An 11141-nucleotide genomic window follows, 5' to 3' on the forward strand; every position below is an offset into this window, starting at 1 on the left:
CACCTGTTTTGACTTCATTTTCCTGAGAGCTAATTTAATCCATAATAATTATGTTGTACATATTCATGCATTATTTACACATAATTTTTTTCTAGGAAAATGGAAGACTATCATTTTTTTCTCTATCTCTTAAATACACTTGGAATTGAATTAAGCCTTTGCGGTATCCATGAATGTATTCTGCAACTGAGCTACATTTCTGTACCATGACTTTATCTTCTAATAAAATGTATATACCTTAGAAGGAGGTGGATATTAATTAAAAGATAACCATTTATGAAAATATACAAAAAATAATTTATTTTATATCTTTAATGTTGGGATAATTTTCTTTATTAGATAGATCAATATATCTATGTTTTTCACAAATTAAATATTAGCTCCCTGAACTACAAAACTTCCAGCATTATACCATGAAACAAAATAATATTTTGTCTCTGCAAATTAGTATCCCCTATCTTTCTAAAAAAGAAATCAAAGAAAAATAATCAAAGCAATAGAATTATTACCAGTTAAAAGTGAAAAATAAAATATATAGTTTTGCCTTCCTTTTCTAATAATTTATCCAGAATTCCTAGATTCCAGAATCAGGAACATCTCTTTATCTGCTAAGATCAGTCAGGTGAGCCAACCACACCTCTTAATTACTCCCTTCTGCAACTAAATTGTGACTCACACATGCATTTAAAGTATAAAATTCTAGGAATCAAGGGTTTTTTGTTTTTTGGTTTTTTTTTTTGGTTAGGAGCACTAAGAATATAATCACTCGTTTTTGTAAGGCATCATATGTTACTTTGTAGATAGATAATTACAAAAATTATCACTTAGCTTCTTCCCGAGAGCTGCCTGATACCTTAATACACCATGAAGTGAAAATTTTTTAATTGTCACTATTTAAAAGGGTGATAATTTAAGTAGCTACCCAGAGAGATCACATGGGCTCCTCAGCTGGCAAGACTTGATACCAGTTTATACCTGAAGAAGACTACAGAGGTTGTCATGGCAACCGTGGAATTTGGAGGACTGCTGTTCAAACCGCTCAAGTGTTCCTCTGAATACCTGGAATGTGAGTCTGATGATTTCAGCTTGCTGGCCAGGTGCAGGCAAGTTTGGGCTGCGCTTATGATGCTACAGCCTATTGTTCTCAGAGAAACTCTTGGCACACTTACAAAATATTACTGCCTAGTTCATATCAGGATTTTTACATGTTATTTGTGTATTTGTTTGTTTGTTTTTATAGTTGTGTGTGTGTGTGTAGGTTCCAGTGCACTCATGTGTGTGACTGTGTGTGACAGCCTGTAAGTACACATCGGAAGACAACCTATGGGAATGGTTTTCTTCTTCCATCAAGTGTGTCTCAGGCATGAAAACCAGATCTTCAAGTTTGGCAGGAGGTATTTTTACTCAAGCCGTCTCACTGTCCTCAAGATATGTTTTTAATGTAATTTCTAAAATAGATACTCATAGAATGTACATAGAACTTAACCACAAATATTTTGAAATTTTTGGAACATAGACATTTGTAACACGAATCTTAAAAGGTCTTATTATTTAAAACAAAAACAAAAACAAAACTTGGAGCCAGATACTGGGGTGAAAGTTGAAAGATCAGAGAAACAGAACAAGCCAGCCAGATTTTTACCTCTACGAAATCTTCAGCCTCAAGAGAGACTTCCTGTTTACTCATGCCTTGTACATCTTTCTGTGCCCTCTGCCTTCTTACTTACTTCCTAGTGCTGGGATTAAAGGTGTGTGAGCCACCACACCTGGCTCTGTTTCCAGTGTGGCCTTGAACTCACAGAGATCTGAACAGATCTCTGCCTCCTGGATGCTAGGATTAAAGGCATGTGCTACCATTGCCTGACCTCTGTGTTTAATAAAGTGGCTGGCTTTGTCCTCTGATTCCCAGGCAAGCTTTATTCGGGTACACAATATATCGCCATAGACATTGATTCTATAGATTACTTGAAAAGGTATCTCCCTAGTGAATGAGAAAAGACAAATTTCATAAGTTATGCACCATGACTTAGGTATTAATTATAGACCTCAAGTCTAAAAGAATGCATATGTATAAAAGTATGCAAAGTTTTTAAGGCAAATATCTAAGTTCTCTTTTTCCTAAACAAATGGAGAGTAAAGGATTTTAAGGTAACTCAGTTAACATGGCAACATTTATATATCTTGGTCAATAACTTCTCTAGAAATGCTTTGTAAGAGTTTTCTAAAGTTTTTGAGATGCAGATCATACTGTACTTTCTCATCAAATTTCCTTTCAAAGCATCTTGAAGACACCAAGCTCTTTGTGTTTATTTTGAATGTGGTACTATTTGATCTGTCCACAGAACATAAGAAAATAACATCTTGAGATGCTTTCCTGCCAACAGTTTTTATGGTCTACAAAATACTTCCTGGAACCACACTTAACAATTTCGGTCCAGGATGGCCCTGGTCCCATAGATTTTGAATGGAGCTGGAAAATTCCTGCCACTTAGTGACTTTCAAAGGTATGTAACTTTTGAGTGACTGATGGCATATTGTTTCCATTTTGTTGTAACTTTTTTTAGATCCAAATATTAAAGAGAAAACATATGGGAAAATGTTGGGGAAATATAGTTAGAGAGTTCACTCATCTCCTCTATAATGCTACACATTTCTGAAAATGATTGAAACTGCAGCATTTTTCCCTGCGGTATCCCTAAAGTCTCAAAAGACAAAACATTTTGATCTCTTTTTCTGTGGAACGGAATAAATTAGTACAATGTTTGCACTCCATGACTTTTAATATAGTGGGTAGTATATTTACATTCAATATATTTTGTGGATAATGCAATAGCAACATATCAAAGTTTTGACATTTTTTTTTAATTTAAAATTTGGTTGTAAAATTTAAAGCTATTTAATGTTTTACCTAACACAAAAGCAAAGACTTCATAGTTTATTTTTCTTTCTTATCATACCTATTGTCTTAGTTAGGGTTTCTATTTCTGTGAAGAGACACTGTGACCACAAAAACTCTTATAAAGGAAAACATTAAATTGGGGCTGGCTTACAGTTTCAGAGGTTAGGTCCATAGTTGTCTGGTGGGCAGCATGGTGACACACAGGCAGACATAGCACAGGAAAAGGAGCTGAGAGTTCTACATCTTGATCCACAGGCAGCAGGGAGTGACTGTGTTTCACATTGGGTCTGGCTTGAGCATCTGAGACCTCAAAGCCTGCCCTCCCCCAGTGACACACTTCCTCCAACAATGCTGTACCTACTCCAAAGAGACCACACCTCCTAATAGTGACACTTTTGATGAGTCTATGGAAGCATTTTCTTTCAAACCACCAAACTTACCTTTGCATCCATGTTTCCTACAGAACAGTTATATTGGTATCAGTTGTATCTTTGTATGCTTCAGTATCAGAAGCAAAGATATTGGCCTCTCAGTAGTCATTGCAAAAGAGAGGGAGAAAGCTTGTTAGACCCAGAAATAATGGGACAGCAGCACACCATTGTACCTGGCTAGGCAAATGCAATGAGCATGAAATAGAAGGATGCTTGGTTATAGCAATGTCAACAAATAGTAAAATTTTCAAAGATCCTCTTTTCATTTTCAAGCAAACTACTTTTCTAAAACAGTCTTTGATTCCATTCTTCTATGCATTCCTTAGACAGACACATACATATTCACAGACATAGTTATTCTCCTGTTAGGAGATGAGACATGGCAGCACTGATAGTCACATAACAGAGGTGTTTGGAACCATGTCTTCTTGATTCCAGGGGTGCATACATGGAATAATTGCAAGGAAAACTATGAATTGTTTCAGCTGCAAATATTTCTCCAAATCTCTACTTTCCTATCAATACCTCCATGTTCATTAAATATTTCTATTAAAAGTAAAAATAAAATCTGGCCGTAAACTTTTGCAATGTTCCTAGTTTGTTTCACAGGATAGCAAAGTAGATGTGCTGCCATTCAATGAAAGTTTAGTAACTGCGAATTAGGATTGTATGCTACTTTAGAATCTGAGCGTGACTCCTAATGTTTCTCTCTAGCATTTGTCTCTCACTCCTGGTACCTAGTACAATGGAAAAGACAATACAGAGTGTACTGTTAAGTGGATTTTAATCACTGAGGTGTCTACTGGGCAATGTCCTATATAATAGTGTTAACTGTCAACCTGATAAAAGCAAACTCTCCTGGGAGATGGGCCTAAGGGATGCCTCTAAATGATTATCATAATTATTCTACTTGATGAGGGAAGGTCTACCTTAAGCGTGGGTGGAATGTGAACTGCATATGTGGAGAAATCAAGCTGAACACAAGCATGCGTGCATTCATTGCAGTGTGTTTCTGTTCTTGATGCAATCATCCTCTCTAGATCCTGCTGCTATCCCTGCAACCATCCCCTTTAGATCCCAGGTATAATGCACTGTGCCCTGGAACTGTGAGCTAAAGTCAACTCTTTCTCCCTCAAGTTGCTTCTGCCAGGATATGTTATCACAGCCACAGGATAAACAACTAAGACATCAAAAATTAGTGACCTAAGATCCATCTTAGGACTGTATCATCATAAAGCATGAAACTTACATCAGCTGACATCAATGAAGCCATGAAATTTTTAGGAATTCAAGTAAGGTTTTAAATGAAATTTTGGTGCGTGTGTGTGTGTGTGTGTGTGTGTGTGTGTGTGTGTGTGTGTGTTGATCAACTCTATCCCGTATCTCTACCTATCCAATTTCTCCCCATCTCATTTTTGAAAAGCTCATTGTGTCTTCTTAGTACTGCCTGTGTGTACATGGCACTGTCTACTGTCAAATTGCTAGTCTCTTAGAAGCAACACCCCTAAAGAAAACCCACCCTCCTCCAGCAGCTGTCGGTTGCTGATATCCTCTCAGCTAGCAGGAGCCTGTCGTGATCCCTTGACCCACCCGTGCTCGAATTTCTTCTAGTATCTTGTTATATAAATCTTCTGCCTGCAGTCACAGCTACTGGGGATCCATGAGTGCAGTGGCCCTGTCACATCCAGCAAGTCTTTCACTGCAGAAATCCAATCTGACTCTCGACAATCTTACCATTCACTTTTCAACAATGATTCCTGAGCCTTGCAGGAAGGAGGCACGATATCAATGTACCATATTGAGCAGAGTGTTTGCTTCGCAGCGTCTTATTCTCTGCATCTTGACCTGGGTGGATTTCATATTTATTATCGGCTACTATAAAATGAATGTTTAAAAATGAAGTTTCTTTGATTAGAGTTGAGAGATGTGCTAATCCATGGGTATAAAGGTAAGAACTTAGAAGTTGAATACAATGTCCATTTAGCAGAATAATAGTAGTTGATTCTCCCACAGAGCCTGTGGCTGACACAGCTACAGGCGTTTGGACCAGTTAGCAGCACCAAGCATGAGTTCAGTCTTGTGGAGAGGAGTTTGTACCCAATTAGAAAGTGGCCAGTTACTCCCATAACGGTCATGTCACCATTGCACCCATGAGCATCTCACGCAAGGCCAATTGTTATCATAGCTCACAGAGTTCACAGCTTAATAAAATTAATGACTGCTTTTCTGCTCCAGTAGCATGCATGGCATGCCATCCAGTGTGCATTCACAAGTGCACTGTGAATGATAGCCAGAAGGGATGAAACTTCCAAGTCAGTACCCATTTATTTCTTCCCTTCCTATGAGTCAAATGTGTGTTATGTTCTGCAGTGGGCTCAAGTTCTGACAAGCAACCAAGAACAAAAGCAAAAGCGTGAGGTTGTGGGCGGGACATTATGGAACTCCACTGACTAACAACCCCCAAAGAGGTAACCTGTTTCTTCTGGCACTGAGTTATGTATTTGATATTTTATGGGACCTAGTAGAGGCATTGTCCCCACATTATAGGGTAACTCCATTCAAACTCCTTTTATATGTGAATGTGTATATGACTATATCTCAGGAAGAATCTATAGCAGAGTTCCATTCGGTTTTTTCAGAATTCTTCTACATTAATTATCTCTTGCCTTACTCCCTCTTCCATGCCCCTCTATCATCCACTGGTTTAAATCTTCCTGTTCCATTATTCCCTCCCATTCCCACACTATCTTTGTCTTTGTTCCCTTCCCTTGATATTGCCCCATGGCCACTTACTAACTTTCTCCCTTATAAAGGAACTCCAATTAAAAAATACATATGCAAAGTTTTATATCTAGAATCCACACATGAGAGAGGAGAGAGAGAGAGAGAGAGAGAGAGAGAGAGAGAGAGAGAGAGAGAGAGAGAGAGAGAGAGAGCGCATTAGGCATTCATCTTTCTGGATCTGGGTTACTTCACACAGAATGGTTATTTTCAGTTTCATCCACATACTTGCAAATTTCATAAGGTAGTTTTCTTGACAGCTGAATAGTGTGACATTGTGTACATGAATCACATTCAGCAGTCAAAGTATATCTAGGCTGTTTCCATTTCCTGGCTATTGTGAATAGAGCAGCAATGAACACAGAGAAGCAAGTATCTTTGTAGTGAGATACACAGTCCTTTGGGCATATGTCCAGGAGCTACAAAACTGGATCATACAATAGATCTATTTCATGTTTTTCTAAAAAAAAAATCCATGCTAAGTTCCACAGTGGCTGCACCAGTTTGAATTCTGGCAGCAATGAACAAGTGCCCCCCTTCATCTGCATCCACACCAGCATTTGTTGTCTTTTTTTTTTTAATCTTAGCCATTCTGACTGAAGTAAGATGAAATCTGAAGGTAGTTTTAATTTAAAATTCCCTGATGACTTAAGGAAGTTGAACATGTAAAAAAAATTCTCAAACCATTTGTACTTATTTCTTTTGAAATGTTTAGCTTCATGCTCAATTTTTATTTGTTTCCTTTGTGTTTAATTATTTTTGTTCTTTGTATATTCTAAGTGTAACCTTTAACCAGATATGTAGCTGGTAAGTATTTTTCCCATTATGAAGACTGCTTCTTCTCTCTAATGGCAGTATCCATTGCTACAGAGAATCTTTTTGGTTTCATGAAGTCCCATTTGTCTATTTATTTGATCTAATGACTCTGCTACCAGGCCCCTATTCATAAAATCCTCTATTGTGGTTATACATTGTTGTTGGTTGTTTTTCTTTGCTCTTTTGGCGGGGGTGGGGTGCCACCTAAAAATCATACACAAAGGCTTATTCTTTCTTATAAATGCCCGGCTTTAGCTTGGCTTGTTTCTAGCCAGCTTTTCTTAACTTAAAATATCCCATGTACCTTTTGCCCTTTGGGTTTTTTCCTTTTCTTACTTCTGTATATCTTACTTTCACTCTTACTCTGTGGCTGGCTATGTGCCTGGGTGGCTGGCCCCTAGCATTCTCTTCTCCTTGTTCTCTTGTTCCTTCTCCTTCTATTTATTCTGTCTGCCAGCCCTGCCTATCCTTTCTCCTGCCTCATCACTGGCCATTCATCTTTTTATTAGGCCAATCAGGTGTTTTAGACAGGCAAAGTAACACAGCTTCATAGAGTTAAACAAGTACAACATGAAAAAAAATGCAGCACAAAAAAAATGCAACACACCCTTGCCCCATTGAAAAAATGTCCCACAGCATAAACAAATGTAACACACCTTAAAATAACACTCTACAAGGCATAGTAAAGTTGAAATCTGTTTCATAGTTTTTCTTCTATCAGAGTTAGGAGAGCAGGTCTTATGTTGAGCTTCTTGATCAATTTGGAATTGAGTGTTGTGCAGGGTAAGATACAAGAATCAAATTTAATTCTTTTGCATGTCTGTATCCAGTTTGATATACACCATTTGTTGAAGATGTGTAAGATTTAACAGGTGTATTCTTGTAAGAAAATAGTAGATGTATATAAACTGTTGAAGAATTTTTGTTTCTAGAATATAGGGGTTACAACATTTGAAGTGACATTTTATGCATAATTTCTTCCTTGTAAAGCAACTTCTATAATATTGGAGAAAAGACTCCAAAATGTCAAATTGATTAGTAGCAGTTTGAGTAAATTTCTTTATTTTGTCCTTGTATTTAACACTATTTATCCTTCATAGTAAAGTTCTCTTCCTCTTATACTCAGACATATTCTTTTTTTTCATTTTTTATATATGTATGCACATGCATATGTGTGTTCTCTGTGTGTGTGTGTGTGTGTGTGTGTGTGTGTGTGTGTGCATGCACATGCATGTGTAGTGAGATGACACCTGTTCTCTCCTTCTGTATGTTAGTCCTGGAGACTAAATTCATGTCTTCAGGCTTGGTGCCAGACATTGTTACCCACTAAACTATCCTGCCAGCTCTCAGATATATCCTTTCCAAAAAAGGAACAAGGGAAAGGAATGGGTAAGATGGATCAGAATAGAGTGTGATCTCTTTATGGGGAACTTGCCTTTTATCCATGAGATGGAATCTGTTATAAAGGGTTTCATGAACATGCATTTCAAAATAACATTTCCTAGTTTTCTAACAATGATAAAATGTCTGTTGTCTTAATATAATTCAACCTTCCTTTATAATCAATGTAAAAACACATTCATAACTGCATGACACTCACTAAACAACCTATTTAAGAGCATTTGAACTCACAAATAGAGTTTGGATACATGTGGGAATTAAAGAGGAGATGCCTTAGATTGTCTAATGAACTGTGAGAACATGCTTTGCCAATAAAATACAGCACACTAGAAATTTATTTCTAGGGAATGATCCCCACAGAATTCAAGAGGCAGAAGCAGCATATTCGTCTTCAGAAATGATTCCACAGAGTAGTCTGGGCATAAAAGGCAAGGATAAGCTTAAAACAAGGACACGGGGAAGCAATGGGAGGTACATTGAGAGAAATGCTTTGGGTGTCCTTTATGATTAGGTTCTTAAATGGATCATCATTTTCTTCCTTCTCTCCACGACACCATTTCCATACTGACACATGTACTGCCATTTTCTTCTCCTGCACATTTTCCTTTACAGCTGTCATATCTATTTCTTTTTTTTAATATCAAAACTCAGGAGGTAATTGTCTCTATTTGCTTACTCTAATCCTGTTTCTAAGTATTCATTTCCTGTCTCATTAACAATACTGTTCCTGCCACCCATGATGTTCACTCTTATTGCTAAATCTGATAGTCATCTCTCAATTTCATCTTCTGCACAAACCTTAATAAAAAGAGTAGCTTTCTCATTCCCTCTGGATATAGCTTCTTGCTTTGGCATCTGAGACACCACATGTGTTTAAATTAGCTCCATCCTTTCTGACTTTATTTCCCACTTTCTCAACTAGTCCATTCTCCATCTCCCTCAACTCTTTACATCCTATTCAAGTTTCCTTTAAATACCAGTGAAGAGATGGGGAGATGGTTCAATGGATATTGGCTTTGCTAGTGGTATAAGCTTGAGGACCTGAATTCAGATGCCCAGCACCCATATAAAAACCTGGGTTTGGCAGTGTGTCTCTAACTCTGGAATCTGTAAATCAGACAAGCAGATCTGCTGCGATGGCTGGCCAGCCTACATAGACAATCAATGAGCTCTGGGTACAGTGGGAGAGCCTAGCTCAGAAAATAAGTTGAAGAATAATCAAGGAAGACATCCAATGTCAACCTGTGGCCTCTACTTACATGTACCTGTGTGTGCACTGGCATGGTACACACACACACACACACACACACACACACACACACACACACTAACCACTGATGTGACACAGGTATGCCCAGTCATCTCTGTCCACTGCCAGCTCTTTAGCCACCTCCTTGTCATGTACAATGACACTTCTGTTGGGGATGCTCAACCATCTTTCACCTGTGACTAATAGTTCCTCGACTGCTATCATTCCTTCCACTTTTTACCACGATGACATTCTTTGGAGCTGAGAGAATTAACTAATATTACCTAATTATAACACAAAAAAAATCACATTGTTTCTTTGCTCAAATAGATTCCCTTGCTTTTAAAGCAAACAAACAACAACAACAAAAAAAAAAAAACAGAAACTCCAAAATTGCACAGAAGCCTAAACACATATATTATTTTTGTATTGCCATGATAAGACACCATGACCAAGGCAATTTATTTTTCTAAAAGGTACTTTAATTTGGGGCTACAATTCTAGAAGGTTGGAGTCCATGACCATCATGGCAGGAAACAAGGCAGCAGGAAGGCAGGAAAGCAGGCACGGTACTGGAACAGAAGCCAAGGGCTCACATCTCAATGCACTTGTATGAAGCAGAGAGAGCTAACTGAGCATGGCTTGGGCTTTTGAAATCTCAAAGTCTAACCCTCAGTGATGCACTTTCTCCACAAAGGCCACACCACTTAGTCTTTTCCAAATAGTTTCACCACCTGGGGAACCAAGCTTTCAACTACAAGAGCCTGTGGTCCATTCTCATCTCATTCAAAGTACCACAGCACATTGTGTGATAAGGGTGATAGCACTCTGCCTGAGCCTTTGATTTCTGAGAACCAATTTCCCCTTTTCTTGATATTTTCCTGTTCTTACAAACTAAATGGATTCTGCCTTAGGCCATTATAGTATCCTCAAGCACATCTTTCGCATTTGAGTCTTTCCCAAGCTGCAACTCCTTTACCTCTATCTCTCACAGTCCACTTTATTTCTCTGTGAAGTTTTCATCACCACTAGATCTATCACTTACTTATTAATTCTTTCCCCCATTATGAATTAAGCTGCATGGGGGTAATAAACTCTTTGGGTTTTCTTCTTTTGTATTTGCAGAGATGTCAACAGTGCCCAGTGTAGAATCTGATAAAGATATGTGAAATGAAATGGACATGAACCCTAGCATACATTTTTAACATTAACAAACTGATTCTGAGAAAAAAATATCCAAGCTGCCTTAATAAAGGAGTATTTTTAAGAATTCTTTCTAATACAATACAGTAATTATTTGGACTTTATATTTCTATGATTTCAAATTCAAGAGAGAAAATTATTCTAACATATTCCTTTTCATTGTATCCCCCAATTCAGGTTGTCATTCTTAATGGTTTTTCTTTTCCTTCACTTTCTAAAATACATGAAGGTTTGAAATGCAAAATAATACAATTTTCTTCACAAAATGTTTTTATTATGTTAAATGCTTTGTATTAAAACATGAGTGAGTCACACACAGCTTTATACATTGTAATTGTCTTCTCAGAGGACAAACCCACAG

The 11141-nt window shown here is 37.6% G+C and overlaps 1 long non-coding RNA gene across 1 annotated transcript; it reads left to right on the forward strand.

The window, feature by feature from the left end:
• The first annotated feature begins 2345 nt into the window (after window positions 1-2345).
• Window positions 2346-10839, forward strand: LOC143268975 (uncharacterized). The gene is made up of 3 exons (XR_013045230.1): window positions 2346-2504; window positions 4468-4622; window positions 10703-10839. It is a non-coding gene; the product is annotated as an uncharacterized LOC143268975 (long non-coding RNA).
• The last annotated feature ends 302 nt before the right edge of the window (window positions 10840-11141 follow it).

Source organism: Peromyscus maniculatus, chromosome 16 (genome assembly GCF_049852395.1).
Source record: "Peromyscus maniculatus bairdii isolate BWxNUB_F1_BW_parent chromosome 16, HU_Pman_BW_mat_3.1, whole genome shotgun sequence".
Taxonomy (NCBI): Eukaryota; Metazoa; Chordata; class Mammalia; order Rodentia; family Cricetidae; genus Peromyscus; species Peromyscus maniculatus.